We start from the raw sequence: 17,732 nt of genomic DNA, 5'->3' as shown, positions 1-17,732 counted from the left end.
GGCAATATATAACCCCTCATGGGAAAATAGCTAAGCGTACATAAAGAAGAGAGTGGAGAAGAGAATAAAGAGAAAGTGAAAGTTAGAAAGATATGATATAAGGAAGGGGAAGAGAGAGGGGGAGAGTGAGTATGGGATGGGGTGGGGCAGCTCAGTTGCCTCGCCCTCCGCTTAAGGAACTGGGTCTTTGCTACGCCCGCATTGTAACCTGGTCATTATCCATGGATAATGGCTATATGGAATCGCATGTATAAGTATCTTATTATTACTTGGTCATTATCCATGGCTATGGATTCGTATATAATAAGCATTTTTCTCTCTAGCTTTTTTTAACACCTAGTTACCAAGAATGCGTATAGCATTTTCATTTATTTAAAAGCAGGATAAAAGAGCATTGTAGATTAAATACCTTGCTCACGGGCATAGATGCTGCGGCCGGGTATCGAACCCTGGACTTTCCATGTACAGTCAGGCGCCCTAGACCACTCGGCCACAGCACCTATACTGGTTATTATCCATGATTATTGACTCGAATGGATGATATAAGAATCTTCTCATTGATATCCAAACGATAGCAGTTTATTATATGCGTTTCTAACGAAGACAGAAAATACATATTCGATTATTATTGTTGGATCCTGTTTCAAAAGGGTTTACTAAAACACTTGTTTGTTGTTATTGTAGCTCAAGATATATCGTGCTGGAAAAATATTTGATAAATAAAAAGACAAAAGGGCAAACAACATATATATGTAATGTTTTGATGCGAAAACATGCCTTTTTATACAAAATATCTGCCTTTACCATGTTTACGGTGTAAGATTACATATTCTATGGTCGGCATAGAGGAATATTATAACTGGTTCGCAGTGTTTTTATTTCGCATTACAATACTAGTTAGAAGGTTAAATGTATCAATTTCTACTTTAAAAGGTTGTTTCGTAGCTACCACCCACAGAAATTGAGATATGATAATACAAAATAATGACACTACATTTAAACGATCATTTTCGAATAAAGTTTTGGCATTTTGCTGACATTGTATAGATTCGGGGGCTTAATGATAACACAATTCGATACCACTATCTACCTATATAGCAGTGATCAACGGAACCATACTGATTACTTGTGATGTTCCACTTTTTTTGATGAAAGATGAGCCGACTCCCTAAATAGGGACCCAAACATGCCTATTGGCATTTGCTCCCAGTCTAAAAATTGAGACTTTTCAAACTTGTATAACTTTTTTTTCTAAGAATTTAAGAACCTGGGATGAAACCTTTTTTTAAAGATATCGTCTTAATACCCTCTCCCCCCCCCCATTAATCTAGGTATTTCCCCAGGGTTAAATTTTGTTTTATCACAAGTTCGTGTTTGGAAGGCGACCTGCATGAGATGAATAGTGGCCCGCTAAAGAAACGTAATGTTTGATCGCAACTCAAAATATCAAATGCGAGGCTTGAATGTGTGTTTCTGGTTGGGTGCAAAGCAAGTTGCGTTTGATTACAATTCTCTATGTACATCACTAGCGTACCTACGGGGGGGCAAAGGGGGCAGTCTGCCCCCCTGACGAGTCACAACCCATACAAAAGACATATCCCTGCCACCCCTTGACGAGCTTGAAAACCTATATTGCCCCTCCCCCTCACGAGCTTGAATACCTATTTTGCCCCCCCCCCTCCCCTGACGAGCTTGAAGCCTTTTTTTTTTTGCTTTTCAATTTTTTCGACCGGTTTTGCCCCCCCCCCCCCGTAGAAAATCCTAGGTACGCTACTGATGTACATGATGTATGGTCTCTGTTCTCTGCCACTGAACCAAGACATTATGACTTTCAGGATAAAGGCCCCCTCACACCTAACCGAATTGCCTGAATTATGCCTTGCGATGGCTGGCGAAAGTCATTTTTTAAATCGTTTTCAATGGTAACTGATAGTAAATCATATCTACCCGTCGTGTTTGGGTTCGTACAAGAAGAATATAGGAGCAAGAATTATCATCATACGACGAAATTACACACCACTTTGAAATTTTCGATTGTATGGATTGTATATGAAAATATACTTGCGCCATACAGTGTCTAGGACTTTTCATTACATTTATAAAATACAAAATATGAAGTGATTTTTGTTTAATATATGTCCATTACTTCATACCTATACCTTATAAGAAATATAATCTAAAATCAATTGATAAAATGAAAAATGGTAGCGTTCATTGTATATACACATTTTTTTAGAATTATGAATCATTTTATATTTCAAGCTTGTTCCTTTGCTTACAATATCATTTACTCCACCTGGCGCAGGTGTCTATCGAGTCAATCTGTTAGAAAATGAAAGAGAGGCAGTAAGAAGTACTCATCATAAAAGCGCACGTTACACGACATATTTTTTTTTTCATAATATTCTGGGCGGTGCGTACAAGGTGCGTACGTGCACGCGCACGTTCTTCGAAACCCAATCAGAAAATGAACCGACGCGACACGTTCGCCTGATCTTACTCATCGCTATCTCAAACTCCTCCTTGCTGTCTCAAACTCCGGAATGGCCTGGGATCACGGTCTACTGATGAAGCTTAATGGGAGACCTACATTACTCTTCCATCATTACCAAGAAGACATTGCTATGAATATAAGTTCGTTCGAGGCAGTAATTCGATGTACTTCCTACCCATTTCATGATTGTTTTCTTCTCATTCGATATCATTTCTCTGACACGAGTTAGTAGTAATCATACCCACTGTCTGGTTCAAGCAAATCACAAACTCGCTGTATGGAATAAGCCGATTTGGGAGGATCAAAGCTATGAAGTACTGAACTAACTTTGAAGCATCTATCGAATTTCGTTACGCTTACTTGAAGTTAGTTTATGATTAACAAAATGAGCCTCCAAGTTTACGAACGGCAGGATTATCATTGTAATTACCATTGATTTGCGAGCATTGACGCTTTGCCTCGACAATCATGACGTTGGTCTCTTAGACTCCATGTTTCCAAGACGACTGATGAAACATCGTTGGAAAAATTTTCTACAGAATGAGTGAATTGACATCCCGTGGCTATCAGTAAACGAATTTATATATCTCGCCATTCCGGGAGAAAAAAAAAGTGTTAAATCGGAACTCATCGATTCGATATTATGATCTGAGATTAGGAAGGATAAATTCGACATTGTTAAGAGAAAGATGGGCTTCAATTTCTCATTTCTCTACGTGACAAACACAGGGGTAAGTTGACCAATCAACATTAAATATTGTTTTCTTACTTTGTGAAATCTATAATTGCATGAGACGGTCATAGTTTTGAACGCAGCGTGTTTTCATCGTGCATTTGATGTTTTCGAACTTTTATAATTCGATCTTATTTTACATATTCATTTGACTGTATATTAACATATTTCAAACTTCATGAAAATACTAAAAAGGATTACAAAGTCATGTAGTGCTTAGAATCGAAAATCTTTGTTCTCATGAAAATGCTAAAAAGGATTACATGTAGTGCTTAGAATAATAAATCTCTGTTCTCATTGTTCTCATGCTTGATATGATCTGCTGATGAACAGTGAGGACTTTTTTAGTGACTCTTAATGATCTCTGTTATGATTGTCATCTTGTTCCCGCTTGAATAGTGGAAGTAGTATCACATATTCTCCCCCAAATATGAGAGCATTTCTGTTCGATATGTCTTGATGACGGAAAAATTATACCATGATAATAAATGCAATCGAAAACAGGTACACCCCTAACTCTACACAATATTTGGAAAACCCCGAAGCATAGTGACCTGTTTGAGGGTATATCCTTCACATACCCTTGGCGGAATGATATGGGAAGTATGCAGAGTCTTAAGGGTAACAACTGTTCAGAATAACTATAAATCAATAGTAAACTATAGGTCAAGTTCATGGTAAATATTATCAGTGGAGCATCAAGTGATTCCAATCTCGATATGTGTCATCTTAAACGCATACCGATGCAAGGAGTCGACGCCATATTAAACCATCCCCCTTTTTTACTGGCCCCTGACTTTTATTAGGGGTTTCTAGAACATGAGTTAAGACAGGTTTCATGGTATTACGGAGGAGCTAGCTGGAGGGGGGGGGTCCCTAAATTACCCAACCCTATTCTGGGTAGGTCACACATCTGCACATCGCGAGTTTAAATGGAGATTCTTACACTGTGAAAAAATTGGGAAATATTTTACCCAATATTTTGCCCAACGTTGGGCCGATAGTCAACCCTACCAACTACTGGGCAATATTTTGCCCAACGTTGTTGGGGCATTAATGTGCCCAACTGTTGGGTAATATTTTGAACTACATTTTGGGGGACATTAATTTGCCCAACTTTTTAATAAAGTTATTAACCCAACATCTGGGCAAGGCCTACACTCACTTCGTGTACCTGGTCCGTGTCGATCCGGAGACCTTATCCGAAAGTGCTTTGCATGCACAATAACGCTGCATACAAGTGCAAGTGCATATCTCAAGTGAGTGAAGCAAAAACAAAACAGCGTCAGATATGTCATGTATGCATTGGCGGCGGAAGCCAATAAATTTAGGGGGTGTCCACCTGAAATTTTGGGATGGACACATGTAAAAAATACGACAAGCGCCCCAAAAATTTTTGAGAAGCAAAAAAAAAAAAAAAAAAAAAAAAAAAAAAAAAAAAAAGGTTATCAAAACAAAATTTAGGGGGGGACCGTCCCCCCCACCTAAAATTTAGGGGGGGACACGTCCCCCCGCTTCCGCCGCCTATGCATGTATGTAGGCCTATTCTGACAAATTCCTTACAAATTATGCTTAACGTAAAGTCCAAAATAAAAAAATTAAAAAAACGTTTAAGCAACTCATCTATGAAAGATTCAGCGAGGCTCCCCAGCCCCCAGTCATCTAGAAGCTCCTCCATATCTTATCGACCGTGTGTAGCATGCTGCAAGCGCAACTCGTGATCGTAAAGTTTCGCAACATTTACCACTCAGCAGGGCAATTACTAGCCCAACAATTGGACATCTGTATTTTGGCAGCGGCAGAGTAAAAATTTGCCTAAGTATTGGGCACATAATGCCCAACAAAACAATAACCAACGTATATATTACCCAACAAAAAAATGACCAACGTAAATTTACTCTTTTTTTTCACAGTGTAATGGTTCTCAAACCGACGTGAACCATGTCTCAACGATGACGGAAAGCACTTTTATAATGTGACCACGTTCTCAATATGTTTTGAACGCAGCGCTAACGCGAATTGGCACGGCATTAGGACGATTCTCGCCGAAAGATGACGGATCTACTTCAGATCAACTCTGCACCACGGTGTAGCTCTTGAAAGTGAATCCGATGCCTCAGTGTTAACTTCTCCGCCTCCGTGTTGTTACCGTTTATCTATCGTAAAGGTCTGGGAGGAAAATCTGAGGGTGGGATTACTGGCATGTTAGCACATTAGTATCACGGACATGCCTTATTGCTATGCTGCACGGAAGATGTCATTCTTAAAACGCCGTCTTCGGCGCAGCTTGGCAAATACATGTAGCCGAAACGCCATGAACCGCTATCAAAGCCGGCGAACTGTGATCACTCCTAACGCAAATGAAGTTGGTTATTTTTTAGGGGAGGGATTGGCATGAATATATAGTGAGCACTTCAACAGCGATGTGACGGACGCTTTACCGCAACGACTCAAAAACTTCCTGGAGATCGGAGACGGGAAAGACTGCTATAACGTTGCGGAATCTGCAATATCTCCACTGCGTACGTCATTTTCATGACGCGTATACAAGTATCAGTGCTGCGGCGTCAGTCAGTTGCTAACGTCAGGCTAATGCCTTTTTGTGTCTTTAGTGCCAAGTTTTTCAATGATTCGGTATAAATAAAGTCGGCCCTTTGCATAGTTTTCGCCATCATTTTGGCAGCTACCAAAATGCACGTATGCAATATTGAAATAACCACTCGTGACCCAACTCGGTGTTACTAGGCCTGTCACATTATGAAGTGATGGACGATGAATAATGGTTCATAAATCACTGTTACTTACTGACTGCTTCCAGAAACTCTGTCAATAAAGATGTCAGCTGCATCCACAATGGTCTTTGAGCTCCAATTATCACCATCATTACACAGTGAACATCTTGCAGTTTGCCTGTCAGGAGCAGTGACGCGGGGTCGCCATCTTTTTAGCAAGTCTATGTCAATATCTCCTGATGGTCATGTTTAAAGGGTGGGGATTAAGATAGAGAGACAGAGAGAGAATTGAGTGATAGAAAGGGGGAGAGAAATATATCGAGAGAGGGAGGGAAAGAGAGGAAAAGAGACAAAAATATAATAAAAGAGAGTAAAAAGGGAGCATACTGGAAAATTGCTAGCTGAAATGTCAGTATTTAATGTTTAAAAAAATGGCGTATCCGGGAAATTAAAAGTCGGGTGTGTGTGCGTGTTGGAGGGGGGGGGTGGTCTGCATAATTCGACCATCTGTAGTGTTTTGAGTTTTAATCAGAAGTAAGCTTTACCTTTTTGCCTTCTTTCGCTCTTTTTCTTGATTTGTGCTCATTTTTTTTCTCTTTTACTTTCCACCCTTTTTGTCCTTTTCATATTTTTACTGAAACTGGAGCCCGTGGCACGTGTTTCATTGCCCACGATATAAACGCTAATGTACAAAATGATAGAAGGAAATGTAAAATACAGCTACATAATGACAACTGACAGAAAAGGAAAAACACATACAGTATTCGAAATTGCGAAATCTGAGATGATTCTCGTCTCAAATGAAATCATGACTTACTTGTATTGAATATCATCTGTGACAAGTTATCATGGTTATTGCTCAACATTTTGTTTTCCATCGTAAAACCACATTCAGTCTTAAGTTCCGCCAGTTTGATTTTAAGATGGCTTCAGAATGTATCTTTGAGAGCCACGCTTTAGAACGAGCTCGTTTCAAGAGCATGAAGAGCAGACCACTCTAGATAGCCTAGTTGAATTTGAACTGTTTTGATACAAGACAAGTGGTACGTTTTCAAAACAACATTACTTCTGAGGATATTACCAAGAAACTGGACGCAAAAATGAAGTACAGCTTGTTCTCAAATTCAACAAACATACATTTGAATTTTCCTACATCTGTATGGTCGTGATGGTACCGGTATCGTAATAGATAATAAAGTGTTTCAAATTACATGGACACGAAAACTATATTTAAAAAAACAGACGCAAAGACGTGCAATTTAGCATCCCATCATCGTCCTCTCTAAACATCCTCTCTATCTTTTTTTTAAACATAATGGAAAAGATTTATTACAGGCTGATACACCACAACAGTTTTTGAGTGAAAGATGTAAAAGTATGCAATAAAAACAACCACAAAGGGCACAGCAATCTAGCACAATGAATGAATTTGATGAAGATTGAGTCATCTTGATTTTCAAATGGAATGTTGTAACAAAAATAATGGGAGAGCGTCTGTATAGCATGATGAAGTCTATCAATGTTTCTATCCATAGCAGCAAAGACCCAGTCATCAACAGCTTTCATGAGAACCAATTGATTTCACACAGGATGCAGCCAAGGATGTCTTCATGGATGAGACAAGACCTCGCGGTGATAGGAGTATTGATGCACATAAGTATAGACTCTGGGATGGTGAGGAAGTAAGATTGTGAATGATCCGAAGTCCCTATTCAACAGCAAGAGTGCGATGCCCGGAAGAGTGGCCGTTCCTGGTGGCAGTCTACTTGGACCTGGCACGCATCTCTCTCCTCTTGCGCTTCAGGCGTCGCATACGTTTCTTGCGCCACTTATCCCTCATCCTCTAATTATAAGAATTAAAACTTCTTTTTAAGGTCCTGAAAGTTTGAGGTGCTGATTGTCCTTCGAAAGAAGGATTTAAACAGATTTAGGAAGCACCGCAGATTGACGAGCGTCAACTAAGAGCGATGCCTTGGTAAAGAGGATCCTCTATCTTTTGTTACCATCTTCATCCTCCATGTGCTTTTTCATCATACCTTCCTCCCTTTCCCTACACCATGTACACATACTTTACTTCTAACTTGTCTCTTCATGATTCTGGCTTCTGGGTTGCGTATTAACCATGCTAATTCATCGTAATTCTTTGCATACATCAAGATATATTGCCATCTTATCTTTAAAATTTTGTACCAATTTCTCTCATCGCCCCTCTGTCTATCTGTCTCCTTCCCTTCCTGACTATGTTTATTGTCTGAGAATGAATACTCGTACGTTATTTCAGAATGCTGGAAGAAGAAATTTCCCTCAATCCTTTTTCAATGATTTCACCTTAAATTACACAATTTTATTCAGGATGCTCGTCGCCATAATTGAGGTAATGCATATCACTCTGGGTGAAATTAGTACATTCAAAATGCCTCTTTTTACATTCCAGCATCTTCATCTTCAACTTAACGCTACGGAACTACATTTATTTTCACATCAGTCATGTAAGTAGATTAATATCCAAAACGGTCACAACCATTCATTTTTAAAGACACGTTTAGGAGGATTTCCAGAAGAATGTCCATACCAATTACTCACCCCACCTCGTTAAATAAGGATCGATATCCTCCATGGGCTAACATTTCACTTACATTCCTCTAGAGAAAAAGATTTCCCTCTTATTCTTGATCAGAAAAGAGATGGGTTAATCTTGAAGTGCGATCAATTCCTCCGTTAGCCCTTGATGACGTCATAAAATGGGTGCACTTTTGCCAAACCCGTTGTCCAGGATAACGATTGAGTAAAAAAGAAAAAGAAAAATTAGACACCAGTGCTAATGATGATCGATGGAATCTCCCCAAACAGAGAATGTAATTCCTTATCTTGACCTGTCAACAGCGCTTTGGTACTCTTGTATTGACCAATGAGACAATTTTGGCCTAGTCATCGCTAAACTAGATGTTATCCTAGATCCTAGCTAGATTGAAGTACATGATAGGATAATGTTTCCAATTCAGGTTCCCAATTCAAGAAGGGGTGAAACCAAATGAAATTTTGAACAAGACTGCAAGATTTTATTTTACACATCAAGAAATAAATTATTGAACAAATGAGCAAATGAATATTGATTGAATTAAAAATATAAATTAATATAAATTAATAAAATATTAATGAATGAATAGAATAATGAATAGATGAATAAATAAACGAATTGAATGATTAATTAAAAAGACAAAACTAAACATTATAGTGTTCAACTCAGAATCATTCTGTTTTAAGATGAAAGCATATATATATATATATACCTTTGTTTATACTTCACCACTGGAGAATCTAGATCTATAATTATGATAATAATAATCATAGGGAAATATCCCATTTTAAAAGAAGTATATTTTATTCTTAATTAAACCTAAACACGTTCATTGAAGAAAAAAATTGTAGTGCATGACACGAATTTCATTTGATTATTTCCTTTTATGCACTATCATTAATCTTTCCTATTTTTGTATGACTGAAATACTGTTTAAATCGAGGGTAATATAATGTGATTAAGAGGTTTAGAATCTCCCAACTGTCTCCTTTCAGCACTCGAATTTATTTCTTTGGGGATGGTTTTCAATAATACGCTCAGACGAATCGATTGCTCGAATGGGTACATTCATTTCTATGGTATAATATTTCATCATGAGGACATGACATGTAACATAAGATTTATAACAGTATCTTGGTTACCATCTAGTAGTCTAAATGGTAAATAATGTGGGGGAAATGTGTGAATTGTTTTGTAAATGGTATGGGATGAAATCATGATGAAGTGGTTGATTTGTATAAATGCATAGACACAATGTGGTCAACCTCATGCGTGTAATTCAAAGTGAGAACATGTTGTTGAATAATGAAGAAAGAACAAAACCACTCGCAAAAATCAATATATCATGTATCTCTTTTGTTTAAACTATAGTTTTTTACTTGAAACATGTTAATATTCAATTCTGTGGAGCTCTTGTGGTGTCTCTTGATTTGTTGCTATTTTTACCAATCAGCGTTGGGTAGTTTTGAATAATGAAAATAGCCGTGGTAATCCACACTATCACCGAGTTGAGATGTGGATAAAGATACTCTAGAGCGTACTTCAACTCCTTACCATTGACTGGAGGGTAAATAGAAATGTGAAATATATCGTTTTTCAGAGGCATCGTTTAATTTCCCACAAGGTTTGGTGTTGCTTCTCTCGGACAATGACACCCTCGATGAGCTCGTGTTATTTCACTGTCCGTGTCTGTCAGATATGGAATAGATGTAGTTGAATGGCCCTTGGCATTTTTTATACCAAACCTAGTGATGGAGGTTTCACTTTTATGTTATAAAAGATAAGCTATGTATATTTTGTTGCTGTTATCGCTTTTTGCTATGAAAATAACATAGAAGCCATGATATTGTTTTTATTCATAGATCATGCAGATACGGAAAACAAGGCGTAGAGGAAGTTTCTGTTTTTTGTATACACTCTAAAAAAGGATTGGTCAAAATGACCAATCTGTTGGTTAATATGTGTCCGACCGATAAAATTGGTCAAAAGCAACCAAATTATTGGTTCAAATCGACAAAAAAATTTGGTTGATATTGACCAATTTTATCGGTCGGACACATATTAACCAACAGATTGGTCATTTTGACCAATCCTTTTTAAGAGTGTACCTTGAATCTGCCTTGACTGATTGTGCAGGGAAATCGTAGTTCATTCTAAATCATCTGCAGGTTAATCAGTACCACACTCCAGTATGGTTCTTATTCAGGTTCACTGTTGTGGATTATTAAACTCATCCATTAACAAAAGAAATGTCCCTCAAATTAAAAGAAATACTTAATTGATGTAGCCTTTTTTCGAATGAAAACTCCTTGGAAGTTCCATGCGACTGTTGATCCTTTCTTAGGAGCTTAATCGACACCAGTGCAAATCGATGAGGCGCAAAATTTACCACCAATAAAGCTATACGGTCAATACTCTATTTCGGTGTGGTATCAAAATGGAGGATTTTCTGAAAGTATTTTCTATCTGTACTTTAAACCTACCGTCCAGCGCACGACTGACTAATAAGCCAAGATAGCCTGTTCACGGCGATAGTTAAAAGTGATTAGCCAATTTGGATCAAAATAATGTATTCATTTGACCTCCTCTCAAATTCCTCTTCTCTTGAAATGAATTTCGCTTCCGCATCCTCATGCATTTATTCGGTACTATCAATTCGTAATAGAGTTTTGACCGCTTTTCATCATTTCCAATTTCGCCCCTGTCATTTCTGTTCGAAGGCCTGTTGATCTTGCCCTTTCATTATTTTTTTTAATTCTCTCCATCTCTCTTTCCTATGAAGGTTTCCTCTTAAATATCGGTTATAGTGCCTATCATAAGGGCAGAAAGTCGATTGATCTGACTTTAATGAATGAAAAAAAAAATAGTTTGACACCAAATAGAGATTTTATTGATTAGAAATATATTGAAACTATTTGTTTCCGCTTTTAGAAAAGGTAGATCCTATTTCGGTTTAGGAAATGAAAAAATGTGAAATGTTGATCCAAATCGAACGGAAAAAAATTTCGAAAAAATACATTACATGTATTATGTACTTGTAAAATCGAGGAGCCATATATACGCTCAAACGTTACTTGTTAAGAAAACTCATTTTGTTTTCCATTCGAAGTCATATTTCAATTTAAGAATGCTTGTGGTAAAGAAGTATTTTTTGAGAGGTATAAGTGAGAAATGAAAAGTACGTGCTGTTGAGACGAACCCTTTCTGATATAAGGGAAGTGGGAGGTTGCTACGCTGAAATCATGCCAGATTCACTCGAAGCCAAGTTCAGTGAAAAGAAATATGCTATAAATAATATTTATGTTTCACAGGTGTATATTTGTTATTTCAAGGCCATAACAAGATACCCCTGTTTGACCTATTCAAGGTCTGGCTTGTTAAGTTGTTAGTCGTGCAATTATCAATAATTTTACCCCTAGTATAGCTTCTCTAGCTCCTAGGATCTTCCAGTGGGTCCTGCATAACTTATATTTATTTTCTTTTAGTGGGTGAAAATCTACAATGGGCCGATCATACATCGCCTGCTTAGATAGTGCGATTTATGGCAGAAATCAAACCGCCGTTTAACCGTGTCCCAGGGCTGGAGGAAAGAACTTATATACGACGTGACTATAATTTCTAACACGTCGTTTTGGACATGGTGCTAACGCGGATTGGACAGAGGTATATCGGATATCCGTAGGAAAGACTACAGAATCCGGCTATAGCTTCCATTATTAACCGCAGTGCCACCGTGTAGATCCTTCATGAGACCATGATGCGTCCGTGTTAACTCTTCCACCTCCGTGTAGTTACCGTGTTTATTTCGTAAAAGGTCTTGGAGGAAAATCTAACTGGAGAATCGTGGCGGTGTCAACTTCACGGATCTTGCAGTGAGCACAGATGATGTAGTTCTTGTCAAGGTGAACGGCGTGTTGGTTACGGTCCATTATAAATCGCCAAGACCGTCACGAAACAAACATGTTTGATTTCTCGGCTTTTCCTCGTGGTTCTCGGGGTTTGGGGCGATTGAGTGACTTCCAGTAATTGCCAAACCGCCTTGAACATCTAGGCCTATGCAAAGGCTGTCAATGTTTGATCTCCTGTAATGGTCAAATGATTTCTTATATCAAGCTGGTCAAAATAAAATATGGTAAATATGTTATAAAATAAGACATTTACAGCATGTCTAAGCATTGTATTGTGTGATGGAATATTTGAAATGTGATATGCATAGCCATTATCTATTAATTTGATGTTGAACTTCTTTTCTTTTTTGGTATTTCTGCTTTCATAATAGTGTAAACATGGAAAGTACTCCATTTTCACGATGTCTGCATGTACATAATCTCAGGGTGCTGCTACACGCCTTCAAAATGTTTTCTAAAATGTTGTCCATGCCTAACCTTGGACGTGAGTAGGTGTAGAGAAAGAGAGTCTTGATCAAATTTCAGCCCTCTTTTCCTTCCCATCCTTCCTAAATAGCCAAGGTCTTATCAAATCACATTTTCCTAACCATCCCACTCATGAAATGCCATCGTTTTAATTTAAATCTAATATCCATGGCTTGTGTTTGATTACGCTATTTCCTTTAAAGGATCATGGCGATTTAGCCCGTGGTCAGTCTGACCGATGCATCACTACTAATATTCTTTAGCTTGATTGTATTAGGTCATGGCCATCGTGGTCAGCTGTCCGAACTTTCCAATTAGCCAGTTTCAATTAGTGGAATAATCAGGTATTGTTCGATCAACGCTTTCGTTAACGAACCTTGTACGCCCCGCTTAGCCCCACTTTACGATATAACTATAAATTGTATTAACAAACTATTGCATTGTCCCCAAAAATTTGCGTGACGGACATAGCAACAATTAAAAAATTTCAGGACAGTAATAAAATTTTGTTGTTAAATAGCACAAATAATTGGAACGTTGTCGCTGGAATGTAGTCTCTAGATATCGCTTAGCAGAAATATCACTATACCTCATTCATTCTTTTCTATTTACATGGAATGTTTGCACCCTCTCCACTCCTTGGGGAACATTCCATCAATGAATAGTCAACCTATTTGAATTACTTAGCCACATGCTTACACTGTAAAAAAAAATGGGTATAATTTTAACCAACACCAGGGTAATTATGTGTCCAACCAATATGGGGCAGTATTTTACCCAATGCGGGAGCATATTGTCCAGTAAGGTTAAACAAATGAGCAGCAAATACTTTAGAATGGGCAAAATTTTCATCACCCTGGATAAATTAAAATGCCCAAAAGAAAAGCCAAATGTTGGTTGGACATGTAATTACCCCAATGGAGCATTTTTACCCAATATATGTATGGTGGTGGTCCTACCCAATTTGCTACCACTTTTTTTCCTAGTTGAAGAATGGTATTATATATACATGTAACTATACTGTCAGACTTTCTTTTGCAAACTGTAGCATTCGTGATGTGTGAGAGTGAACAGTATATCCTGTACAGGATCAAAGTATTCATTAAAATCACCAAATAAAGAGATTCTCAAAATAGGTATCTTACTGAATGAATGAACATGACAGTATGAACTGATAGTTAGCATCAAATCAAAAGTAATTCCATATCATGGATCGGGTGCATAATTATCATGATCATGTTGTGGAAATCGAGCAGATTTTAAAGACAAGCTGAAATCGTTAGAGCAGTGACCCGTACTCAGTCTCCTCCAAATGATTCACGATTATCGAGGGTCTGATAGCTAATAAATGACATGCTCTAATTACTAAAAAAAACTCATTGATATATGCCGCCCGATCGAGAGAGAGAGAAAAAAACTGCTTGAAAGTAAATTACACAGCTCTTACAGATGATACATACACACTAGTCTATATACGTTAGTATGTCATTTATACATATTAGTTATTTTATTCGGGAATCATTAAATTGATTATAGTTGGAGAGAGTGAATAAGTAAGGAATGTTCATGTGTACTATATGAGTGTCCACCCCGGGAGGATAGACGTACTTCCCCCTTGGATTTCACATTTCGTATACAGCAACCTTTGGAACATGTGGAAGGGTCGTCTCCCCTCCCCCTAGAAGGACCAAGAATATCACGAAATAGTCACCATGGTACTGAGGGGTGTTCATGAAGATTTTCACCTGACTGGAGTTTCTTTTTCTGTTTTATGGTAACTCACGTAGGAACTCGGCAGGACAGCATTTTGCTGGTAAACGCCAAGCTGGTATATAACCAATTACCTAGTTTACTCCTAGGTTAATCAGTCATAGTGGCTGACCTTATAGACGACAGATATTACTCTTGGGCCTTATTATCAAAGTGGAGACAATGGCAGAGTGGGGATTCGAACTCACAACCTTGCGATTATGAGTCCAATGCTCTAACCACTGGACCACACGACCCGTGGTTGCGAATCACTGAAGAAAAAAAATGTTCTCCGGATCTATAATACAGTCACCTCAACCATTAGGAACCCCATGACTGACGTGTCATTGAAAATAGTTTGATATTCTGGGGTTGGTTTATTTGGTGTGGCTGTGTTCAGATATTGAAGTATCATTTTGGAGAGGAAAGAGTGAGGGAAGGAGGCCTTGATAGATAGAAGGAGAGAGAAGGAGAGTGGGGTGAACGGGGGGGGGGTACACTGTAAAAAATGTGGTGTTAAAACTGACACCAATTGGTGTTAATAGACGACCACACCCTGACGTGTTAAAATTATACCCTAGAGATTGAACATAACAGTACACCAAAGAGTGTAAACGTAACAACCAAAGGTGTTGTAATAACACCTATAGGTGTAAAAATAACACCACCAATTTAACACCGGTGTAAAATAACTGGTGTGGTCCTCTATGTACACCGGTTAACACCACAGTTTTTGCTGTGTATAAGAAGATGTGGAAACTGAACGAGTTGAAAAAAGAAGAAAAGTAGAGCAAGCAGATGAGAATGAGGAAGTAAAAGGACCGTAAGGAAAGTGGGCGTGAAGATAATAGTGAGCAAAGCATTGCACATTAATGTTTAAGAAAAATACTCGGCTCCATATCTTCGATTCTCTATAGCCCCTAGTGTCTACATGGCTTCACCCAGGGGCTTTGAGTAAAAGTGCAGCGACTTCATAGAATTTCCTTTGAAATTATTGGCATGTGCATTTATCCTCAAGAAATTGTTTGTGACCAGTCGCCGTAACGACACCGGCTATCTTTCGATTGAGGTTTAAATACGAAGTGCCGAATTAGTTACTATGACGATGTGATCAACATATTTTGTGATTATTCATAATGGCAATATATATTAAATTCAGTTATGCGAGATTGATTCTCATTTATTTCAGACAGACCCCCCCCCCCCGCAAGCAATACTGTATCAAACAAGGAATCAGATTCGCTCAGAAAGGAATTTATCATGCTTATGGGAGGTGGAGGAACTATAGCTACAGAGCAACGCTCCTCGAACTTGAAAATCAAAATTCGAAGCCCGATTTATGTGTTTGCAAAGGCATTCCAAATAATTACCAGGTCCGCTTTGAACTGCATTCGCTCTACTAGAAAAAAAAATATTGAGGAAAAAAACTTTTCTGACCACAATAACTAGAACTGTGACATTCGGTATATCCACCAATGAAATTAAACAGGTAATGTGAGCCCCCAGGAAGATCTGTTTCGTTATTAAAAGACGGAGAGGGTGGTGTCTACTTTGGGGCGACACATTTTCTTCTTATTTTTCTTTTTCTTTTCTATACCCTTCCAGTCAGATTGGTGGTATAGGTGTAGAAGAATGTTACCTCTTGGTGTCGTATTTCTTGAGGTGAAATGCTATACGTTCCTTTGGGTCATGTTACCTTATTTACGTCATTCATGAGGAACTATTTCATCCTAGAGGGATTCCCAACATTTTCAGCATCCCCCTCTTCCCTTCATCTAAGTTCTACCTGTCCCTCCAAATCCTCGTATTTTTTTATCTTCTCCTGATCTCAATCTCTAAGTCCGTTTTCTTTCTTCTTCTTTCTGTCTGTCCATCTGTCTGTTTGTCTTTAAGTGTCTGTCTAGTATCTTGTCTCTGTCCTGTGCACGTAGGCATCCTCACTCACTCAGACCGTTATCGGTGAGGAGTGAGAGATGAGAGGGGGTGGGTGTGAAGGTGGATGAAGAGGACGAAGGAGGATGAGGAGGTGGGGGTGGAGGAGGTGCGAGGAAGAGGAAAATGAAAGCTGAGAGGAGGAACGACAGAGCTAGAGATAAATTGGCTTGTAGTCCAGCGGTCACCTGTCAATCAGTGCTGCAACTAAACATCACAGGTCCTCTTGATGAGTTATTGGGACTCTCACTAGAGCATGATAAATCAAAACAGAGATGGCCTAGCTTATTAATCTGCAGAGCCTAACGATAATCCGAAGTGTTGTTGTCCACATTTGCAGAATCAATTAATGGTAAAAGCCTGATGAATGATTAGTTAGTCTGGATGAGTGTGGGTCTTGTTGAGGGATTGTTTTGACGAGTCGATGGACGCAGACATCCATGAAGTATGGTTTGTACATCTATGATTGTAGTATAATCTGTATCATCATCGTGATTCTTTGCAATCTTCATCAGACACCGAGGTGGGTGGTAGAGATTAGTATAGAAGCATTTTATGAAAATTCTACATCATATCATCTTCTCATAACTGTGTGTGTGTATTGTGTGTGTATTTTGAGTTTTTTTGAGAAGAATATTTATTTGGGAAAAATATCTTCCATCTTAATTGAATTATTGACATACGAAATGTTCACAAATATGTCCGTTTCCAACGAAGCTAATCTTGGTCCTCAACTGCCTATCATGGTACGGATTCAAAATGGTGGCATCATCATTATGCGTTATTAGTCAATATCTGGGTCGCGGATTACTGTGCAAACATATTCTAACCTAATTTTTTTCTGAATTGAAATCTAGTTTCGTTAGGTAAATGATTAGCCTGGAGATATACGATGGGAAAATGAAAAATTGAACATATGGCCAAGATTGGAACCAATGCATTTCCGTATCTCTACGATGTAATGCTTACCTTGTTCTTGATTAATGTACTTCAAAGAAGATGCAAGATGGTACATGCTATTACTTTTGTGTCAATATTATCAGATTATTTCCGAGGCCACGTGCAAAGGAGAATTTATCAGTTTCAAAAAGGTTCAAAGACGTTCTTGAATCAATCAAGAGATTTAGGAATACGCAAACAC

The sequence above is a fragment of the Lytechinus variegatus genome, chromosome 5, assembly GCF_018143015.1.
Source record: "Lytechinus variegatus isolate NC3 chromosome 5, Lvar_3.0, whole genome shotgun sequence".
In the NCBI taxonomy this organism is placed as follows: Eukaryota; Metazoa; Echinodermata; class Echinoidea; order Temnopleuroida; family Toxopneustidae; genus Lytechinus; species Lytechinus variegatus.
This window is presented reverse-complemented; position numbering follows the sequence as displayed.